Raw genomic sequence first — 10624 nt, forward strand, 5'->3', positions numbered from 1 at the left:
AGATTTACGTTCCTTGGTATCAAATATTCGGTGGACTAAAAAGAAAGTGGAAACACTAATTTAATAGACCTTAACTTAAAGAGATAGTTAGAACAATAAATAGTTGATCAAACAAAAACTCATTTCTAATTGGACAATTACTACAAAAAGTCAAAATCAAGAGTAACTTAAACATTTCAAACTAATTTACAAAAAGTTTATTTACTTTTTATTTGGGAAACCTGACTAAATTAAAAGAGAAACAATTGCTCAAATATATGAATTGGGTGGACTTAACATGGATAAGAAGAATCATTAAAAAAAGAATAATAATTATTGTAAGTTACTGAATAAATAAAATAACATGAACTGCTTTATGTAAGTCCAGGAACACATGTAAAAATCTTCCTTGTGGCAGAAGGTTTTTAATGTTTGGACTGAACTCCAAAATAAAGTAGCTGTGAAGAACGAATAGGATTTTATCACATCTAATATTTGAAATAATAAACACATTAATGTTTGGTAATTAAACCCCTATGTCAAATAATGGACTACGGGAGTCTGGTTAATTAATGAATTAATATATAAAGATAGACATTTAATGTTAATCATTTACAGAAGGATTGGGACAAATGAATGTCTCTACAAAATTGAAGTCATACAAAGCAATAAATGTACTTTATATTCTAATGCACGTTGTTTAACCAAACATAACCAAAGTATTTATGTGCTAAAATGCTCCATCTATTTTGAAATTTTGTAAATAATTGAGCACGTCCAATTATTTACACTCCACATTAGCCTTTACTTTCTAAATACAATAGATCAAACACAAGTTTTGATACTGAATGGTATAGTGACCACCTTAAATTCTATTTCCTAATACAATATGTATCTGATCTGGTTAAGTCCATCAAACTACAAAAATAAAGTCCTTTAAAACACATGATACACTGCCTGATAAAACTTGAATACACATATTTTGTATACAAAAATAAAAAAAAAAAAAGAAATTCTACATATATACATATATGATTGTTTGATTGTTGGTTGCTTAACGTCCTGTGGCAAATATTTCATGCATATTCAGGACGAGAACAAGTTCACAATAAATACAATAGGTAGGTTCTTGTAATAGAGGCCATCTAGGATGATGGTCGGGGAAATTTGGACTGCCACTGGAAAATGAGGGTATATTGGATAGGGACAGAAATTTTGCCTTGCAACAGGCCACCTACGGACCCCTCAAAGAGTTGTTGCAAGGTTCTTAACGTGCAAAGAGCGTGGCACTCTCTTTACATGAGGCATCGGATTTAACGTTCCCCTTCTGACCGGACGTGACTGCGAACTTGATACATCCCGCACAGCCAAACGGACGCCCCACTTCAGCAAGCGTTTTACTGCCGGTCGGGAGAAGACCAAGTGACCATATTTCTATACCCCAGTCACTCTTGGGGTGTATATATATATGCGATTATGTGGTCACTACCCAGTCCTCGATAACTTTATAGAACCAGTTCTTGTGTATAACGAATTTATCTATGTCAGTTGTAATACTACTAACGGGACCAAGGTGTATTCAAACTTCCATTTCAACTTAAATCCAAAAGTTAACAAAAGGAAAATATTAAATAAGACAACTGATCAAATGAGTATTGTGATCATTGGGCTTGATTCGGTATCAAGATTTGTAGCCGAAAAGAAATTGTCTAAAATACTTTAGGGGCCTACCCTATAAAGGGTTATACCCGAATTGGGGATAACACATTATCAAATTTGATGGCTGTTCTTACAGGTAAAACACTACAAGAATCGATCTTATCAGTACGAAGAATACCTTTTTTATACAAAGAAGTATATTTTAGGGGTTATATAGACTGTTATGCAGAGGACTGGGCTCCATACTTAGAACCTTGCATTGCTAAGTATCCGAACTACACTCACTATTTTCGTAGTATAATTCTGGCGCAAGATAACAAAGATCTACAACTTTGTTCCGAGACAAAGAAGCATATTAAATTGAGTAATAATTCAATTTGCATCGGTAATGAATTTAAACATAATATAATTTTTAAATATACCAAACAATGTATTGAAAAGTATAACAAGAAAAGAAAGTACGTATTTATGTGGAATAAAAATATATCTCATCATAATCCTTATAGTTCAACTGCAGCAGATGAAGACACAAAACAATATATTCTGTGGATGAATTCAACTGGGAATCTTAAAAATACCGTGTTGGTAATAATTAGTGATCAAGGCCCGCGTTCCGGTCAATTTGTCGAGACAGATTTTGGAAGAATGACCAGCAATTATCCGTTATTGTCAAAATACATACCGCATCATGTCAAAAAAGCATTTCCTACAATTGCAAAAATCTTAAATAACAACAAAGCCGATTGACAACTCCATTTGACTTGCACGAAACTTTAAAGAATATTATCTTCAGCAATTAAGAAAAAGGAGAAAAAGAAAGCAATCCAATCAATTCAAGGGGAGTAAGTCTGTTTCGAGAAATTAGCAAACAAAGAAGTTGCTATCATGCTTCAATAGGGGAAAACTATTGCCCATGCTATGCTAGTCACTCAATATCACCTCAGACGAGACACTTCAACTTGTAGCTGAATATGCTGTGAATATAAATTTGACATTAAAAGACCACCGCGATTTGATATGTATAACTTTGAAATTAATGTCTGTTAAGTTAGCAAGGGCTCAATACTGTAACACCTTTTCGTTACGTAGTTTCAGGTATGAATATATATACATTATACATTTCTACACCTATCCAGGAAATGGGTAACCAGTCTAGTTGTAACCCTGAGATCTTTGATCGACCAGATCTCCATAAATACTGTTTTGTCAGTCATAGAAGGAATAGTATGTTAACGGAAAGAAAATGAAAAAGAGAGAGCCATTCTGTTGTAGAACATTCCTTCTTAAGAGTGTATTTGTAATATAAAAAATAGACTCAAAGTAAGACATTTCACTAAAGTATTGGAACACAGAATAAAAGTGAAATCAACAGATGTGATTTTTTTAACTGTGTTACCTGTAAAACAAATACGCGCAAATCAACTCATCATAGAAACCAGGATTATGATTTAAATTGGATTACAACACGAAAAAAGTAAATCAACAGATGTGATTTTTTAACTGTGTTACCTGTAAAACAAATACACGCAAATAAACTCATCATAGATACCAGGATTACATTTTATGTTTTCGTCAGACGCGCGTTTCGTCTACAAAAGACTCACCAGTGACGCTGGAATCCAAAAAAGTTAAAAAGGCCAAATAAAATTCGTAGTTGAAGAGAATTGAGGACCAAAATTCCTAAAAGTTTTGCCTAATACAGCTAAGGTAATATATTCCTGAGGTAGAAAAACCTTAGTGTTTCAAAATTTCAAAAGTTTTGTAAAGAGTTAATTTATAAATATGACCATATCAATGATTATTCATGTCAGCACAGAAATACTGACTACTGGGCTGGTGATACCCTCGGGGAATTAAAACTCCACCAGCAACTTTAATGTAATTTAGCACGCAATCGCGCAATCGTAAAACCAGAAACCATTTTCTGCGCTAAAATTTAATTATTCCGAAAAAAAAGTATGATCTCTTTTTTTATCATAACATAATCTTTACTCATTAAACGGTCCAACTTTTTTTTTTATCTTTTTGGGTTCATCAAATCAAAATGGACACTTTTCGAACGCGATTTATAAGACCGCTTCGAGGTACAAAAGTTATGAATGTTCCTATCAGAATCGAAATAATTGCATCATGCCATGTTCTATGCTCCGGTTAAATAAATGCCTTGCTCCTCTTGAATTAATTGGATTGCTTTCTTTTTCTCGTTTTACATATATGACTAATGTTTAAATAAACTCATCATAGATACCAGGACTAAATTTAGTATATACGCCAGACGCGCGTTTCGTCTACAAAAGACTCAACAGTGACGCTCGAATCCAAAAAAGTTAAAAAGGCCAAATAAAGTACGAAGTTGAAGAGCATTGATGACCAAAATTCCTAAACGTTTAAAGGAGCAAAGGGGCATTATGGCAACATAGTACCTAGCTAATCTTCATTAGTATAACGATCTCTTAACTGACGCTATGCTTTTATAGAGTTCATTTGTTTTTGAAATGTATTCACACGTCTATACAGAAAATGAATATATACTGACAGTTCTAATATGTGTGTTCAAATAAGCAGTCAATTATTTATAGAGCGTAACAATAAAAACTCTTAAGGCAACAATGCAAGGTGGTAAATACTGATTGATGTCTTAAGCTTTGACATATGCAATTTGTCAAATGTCCTACTGAAATTCATGAGTTAATTTTATTCTTCATGATGATTGATTGTCAAATAACTGTCTACCTCTGAATACATTTTGGAAATTTGAAGGATTTGACATTCCTCAAGATATTTCAAGATATGCACACCAAGGCGTGATCTGATATTCTGCAGCATAGACTAGTGAGTGAGGTTGGACAATCATAACTTGGTACATATGTTTTCCAACTTTTAAAGATAGTGCTTAAATTTCCATTGGTAATTTTGCAGGCTTAAAATGTAAATGCTGTGCTGAAGGACTGCTTACGACGTTCAGTGTAAATTCTTTTGCCATAATTTGATGAATGCTGTAGGTATGTCGTCGTGTCAAATAACTATGAGATAATTTGATTACAAGAAAGTACCAGATCCAACAATATAAATGTTTATCTAAATAAGCAGCATAGAAATGCATTGTGGTTCACCGTAAAATATTAGATAGTTGCTTACTCAACCATAAACATTAATATATAATTTTGGTCCGAAAAAAAAAAACCAAATTTACATAGTGTCAAGATTAGTTTGATATCGTAAAGCGTAAATGTTATGAACATTATAGCAAATCAATGGCATGTTTTTAAAAAAAATGTCATTGCATACTAGCTAAGGTCTATTTTTGGTACAATTAATTATGACTTTTTACTTACAATCTATTTTCTAGAAATTATTATTGTCATGTTATGTCCTGCTGTGTTGCTGGTTGTTACGAAAGAAATATGTAAAGTTAATCTTCCAAAAAATTCCCAACAGGAGTATATTACATCAAGAATTAAAAAAATAATATCAAAAGTGATGTTACTGATTAATCATTTTGCTGATTTATTTACTAGTTTTTTTGTGTTGTGGTGAGTGGTGTTTTATGTTTTTTTTTTTTTTTTTTTTTTTTTTTCCTTCTTCTTATTCCTGTAGTCCAATATATTAATTATTAATGTTTACTTATTTATCTATTTATTTACAAGATTGATCGTTTATATAAATATACAGTGTTAATTTCCATTGTTTTAACGCAGCGTACATTTTAGATAAATAAATGGAATGAAAACTACGGTTCCTTATTGGTGCATTGTGATTTAAAATTCGTATGTATCATTACTTTCATTTGTTTACAACTCTGTCTTGTATTCAAGGTTTCTCCTGGGTCAATTATTTTTTCGCCACCTCTTTCGCCAAAAAAATATATTTTTCGCCACTTTATTATTTTTTTCGCCAAGTAACATATATAAATTTTTTGTTTAGATTTTCCTTTTTTTCCACAACCCCCCTAAATAAGATGATTTTGCCCAATTGTTGTCTATGATTATTCTCCTAAACTTATCATAGAGTCTACATTGTAATGAATAAACACTAAACATTTACTTTTAAAAAGAAGAACTTTATTTTTAACTTAAAAGGGAGAAAATTTATTATATTTTGAAGAACTTTAAAAGAAGGGGGCAAAAAAAAAAAAAAAGAAGATATAAGTCCCGGGATATAACAAAATTCTTGGACATGTTTTAACCATATAATACCGGAAAGGTGTACAGTTTTTTGGGAAAGTTTCTTCAAAATAAAAATATTTGCCCTTTTGTACTTTGTGGTTTTTACAACAAAACAAAAGCTTTGATCACTAGATCAAGTTGTATAGTTCTGGTCGTACTATTGCAAATATTAAATTTCATGACTGTATCATGTGTTTCCATCAGTTTACCATAGAACTGTCACATGGTTAGGTTTGAAATTAATGGTAAACCCTAGTTTTCAGTGCTTAGCGTTTTAATCTATTGACATAACTGCACGACTCGATTCTCAATTTTATTGATAGTGGTAAGATAGACGATCGTTGCAAAGAAGCCTGTTAAACTTTTGTGAAAGATGGTTTTAATTTTGCAGTGTTGGGAGAGTATATGTTCTATTTTGAAGGCAATTGTAGTGACCTGCAATACAAGTACCGTTCCATTCGAGTTTAGTTATATGTCTTGTGTTTCTGTTTCTGACCAAGGTTTTCTGTATTTTGCGTTAGTAGTGCATGACATAAGACATTGTTACTTGTACCATGATGAACTTTCGTGCATTACTGCTGTGTATATTTTTGACATGGAACTATTGACCAGAATATGACTTTTTGACTCTTGACCTATGCACGTTGGGTGTGTCATCGGGATACAGTGTGTATATTACCTTGACCTCAACATATAATTTTCAATGACCTTGCTTCTGAATATGTGGCATGTAGATGTATTGTCATAAGGTGGTGCATGAGTCTAGTGGTAATAGAAACTTCATGTGAGCTTGACCTTTGACCTCAATGTACAACTTGTATATTTTGTTTGAATTAAATGAGGAATTGTCTGATTGGCACTCATACCACATCTTATATCTATTTTAGATATATAAAGATATATTTGTTAGTTTTGTGTTTCACGATTACCTTTTCCTCAAAATCTGCTTTGTGTTTTTTTGATAAGGAATTCTTGACCAGACTATGACTTTTTGACTCTTGACTTCTGCATATTTGGTGTGTCTCTTGGTATGATTATCTTGACGACAAGTCAGGAGTCTCTGTTTTTTTGTTGATCTTCTATGTTGTTAATTGTAAGTTCAGTTTTATGTTTTGGAGTTTGAACTAGTACACACTTTGTTTAGGGGCTATTTGAAGCCCGTCTCCGGTCGAGTGATTTTCACGCTTTGTTGAAGACCCATTGGTGGCCTTCGACTGCTTTTTGCTCTTTTGTCATGTTACTGTATCTTTTACACATTCCACATTTTCATTCTCAATTTTCAAGAATGTTAGGTTCAAATGAAAACTAAATCCTTTAATTTCCGTGAAAAATTTGAGATGGTCTCATTGGGGTCTAAGCGTGACGCGGGATTGCTGACTTTTTGTAAACGTTACACGTGAAAGTCAAATTATTGTGCCGTGACTGTTGAAACGGAAACTGAAGTCTAGCGGGACATGGGAATTTACAAAAAAATGAGAATTGCTTACGTACATAGTGTAAGCGGGATACGGGAATCTGACAAAACAGTAAGCGGGATCCCGGATCAGAACCCCCAACGAGACCCCCATTAGAGAGAACATTTACTGCTTTAGTAGCACCATGTGCTGCCAGTTGTGATAGATAATGAAAAATGTTTTAATCATTTTACCTTAGATTTCATTTCATTTAATGGACATGCAGATATGGATAGTCTGGTTTTACATCTTAAAAATTCACACAGAAGGTATACGCATATCAATAAACTGAACTCAATGCAAAGAACCTTTAAAGTACACTTTAGACAGAAAGCTCAATCTAGTGAAACACTTTGTTATGCTGGTCACATGTACATTGTAACTTGAAATATCGTTGTCTGTTACCAAATTGAACCGAGATCCTGAAAAAAATATGCAAGTTAATTCTAGAAGTAGAATCCAAAGGAAGTAAATAAACTGTTTACTGAAAGTTTGTTATTTTTAACTTGGCGTGTACTGGTTGACACACGCGCACACTATATTTGTGATATGGAATTTTCGACTGCAGATTAACCACATAGAAGTAGAAGTAGAAGAAATAAATGTACAATATGTCTATGGGCCACAGATGCCCCTGCTTGTAAAAAAAAACCACAAGTAAACTTCCACATATAGATGAGGATTCACGTTATTTTGACCGTTTTGTGACCATAAGCATTATATATAAGTTTCAAAATATTTGGTTAAGACAAACTGAAGTTGAAGAACGGTAACAACAGATTTTACATTTTACCTATCTTAAGGCTCCGTGTTGACATTTGTATCATTGGTACTCGTACCCCATCTTCTTACATCTAATGACTCATGAACAGTAAAAGTGACGCCACCCAATATCGAACTTCATAGATCTGTGTTATGGGGTAATAAGCAAATTTGCGTATAAGGTTTATAACATTCGATTGATTTGGGACAGGCGCATACATAGAGAATAAGGCAGGGTTAAATTTGTGAACGGGATCCCCACCCTTTACCTAATATGATTGAGTAAAACTTATCTAAGAGAACGGAAACGAAAAATTCAGCATTTTCTATGTTTTTATAGGGACGCGAATTCTCATAAACGGTAATAGTGAAGCTACCAAATTTCAAATTTTATTTTGCGTTGTGTGGTAATAAGCATTGTCCCAGGTTTACACAAGGGTGGGGATCCCGTTAACAAATTTAACCCCGCCTTGTTCTGTATGTATGTGCCTGTCCCAAATCAATAGCCTGCAATTCAGTGGTTGTCGTTTGTTTATGTGTTAAATATTTGTTTTTGTACATAAATTGGGCCGTAAGTTCTCTCGTTTGAATTGTTTTACATTGTCATTTCGTAGCCTTTTATGGCTGACTATTGTGTAAGGACTTTGCTCATAGTTGAAGGCCGTATGGTGACCTATAGTTGTTAATTTCTGAGTCATTTGGTCTCTTGTGGAGAGTTCTCATTGACACTCATGCCACATTTTCTTTTTTATATTGTGTATAAGTTTTGTAGTATTTCCCAATATTGGTTGAGGCAAACTAAAGTTAGGAGAACGGGACTCATTTTTTTGGGATGTTCGGGGAGGACGGACTAGGGTAACACCTTATGCATCTCCAATATGGCATCAAAACAGAAGTTCTGACTATTGTGCTGGTAATACTCATCCCATTGACACTGTCATTAACTAACACACACACACACACACACACACACACACACACACACACACACACACACACACACACACACACACACACACATACACACACACACACACACACACACACACACACACACACACACACACACACACACACACACACACACACACACACACACAATTCTATAATAAAAATATTTAATCTTAATTTTGATTTCTTTTTTTTTGGGGCCGAAGGATTATATGCATCCCCTTCACAAGGACTCTCAACTTTGACCAATTTATTGTACATATACATTTTTGTAATATTTTATAGCTTATTTTTCAACTAATTAAAGCTTACAAACTTAAATTGATCATCTCTTTCTTTTTATATATCTTTTAACATTTTGTTTTGAACAAAACGATTTGTTACATATACTTCACATGTATTTCTATCAAATCTGGCATTATTACAAAGCCAATTAAGTAAAATTCAGTCGAACTTGAAAATAAATATGCAATCATTCAAATATATATGCAAGTCGTTAACTGGTCAAGAGGCTACATCCACATATTGCCGGCAAATTGAACGACATGTCGTTTTAAAACTTCAAGAAATATTAACGGAAATAAGGGATGAGTAAAGAAAAATAAATGAAAACAGAACGACTGAATTAAATAAAAGGATGTTCGATATACTGTATATTTCGGTTTATTTTTAAAATCTATACGATGCTTTATTTTTATCTTGTTTCCTAATGAAAATAATTAAAAGAGAAGATAAATACCTTACAGCTTCCTTTACCGCCGATGCTGAAATGTTTAATGTTATAAAACAATCTTAGCGTCTTTGACCTACTTTATCTTTTTATTGGGATACTTGCGGTTATCTTCTCCAAGTTCAACGGGAACATTTGAATGATCTAGAATAGAACCCAGATGGAACCAAGAAGTTGGGTTGCCATAACCAAACAACCCGGATGTTGAACCAGTTACTATGGTTTCGAACCAAAAAACCCAGATGGAACCAATGTTTAGAACCAGATCGAGTGACCGGATAGAACCTAATTGCATTCAGAATTCTCTTGATTTTTTATACCTTCAACGTATTTTCTAAATCATTTATTTATTTAGTATATTTATATATAATCTATGTATTTATCATTTATATATTTCTTTGAAAAAATTTCTTTTGGTTTATTCTATAGAAAATATCAAATATTTCGAAATGTGATGTATTTATAATAACATCGTAAATAACATGTATGTTATTATATGTATGTCATGTACATGTTTTGATAGTTGAAAACAAAATAAAAACATACCACAACATTATAGCCAAAACTTTGCTATTAAAAAAGTGAAATAACAAAAATACCACGGAAATTTTTAAACGGAAAGTCCTTTTTCAAATGGCAAATCAAAAGCTTAACACATCAAACGAATACTGCAACTTTCAATAACAAAACGGTTGCAATATACGTTTGATTTTACTTGTCGATACTAATGACGGTAGGTAGACTTTGTGAAAACACTCATACGTAATATTTTTAAATGTAAAATGAAATATTTGCTTTGATAAAAAATTGGGAAACGTAAAAGTCTTTAATTTAAATATAAAGCGATAAATACGTCATCGTAAAAGTCTTTAACCAAAATGACTACACCTGGTGACTTCTTTTATATTTATTTAAATAAACAC

This window comes from Mytilus galloprovincialis, chromosome 8, assembly GCF_965363235.1.
Source record: "Mytilus galloprovincialis chromosome 8, xbMytGall1.hap1.1, whole genome shotgun sequence".
In the NCBI taxonomy this organism is placed as follows: Eukaryota; Metazoa; Mollusca; class Bivalvia; order Mytilida; family Mytilidae; genus Mytilus; species Mytilus galloprovincialis.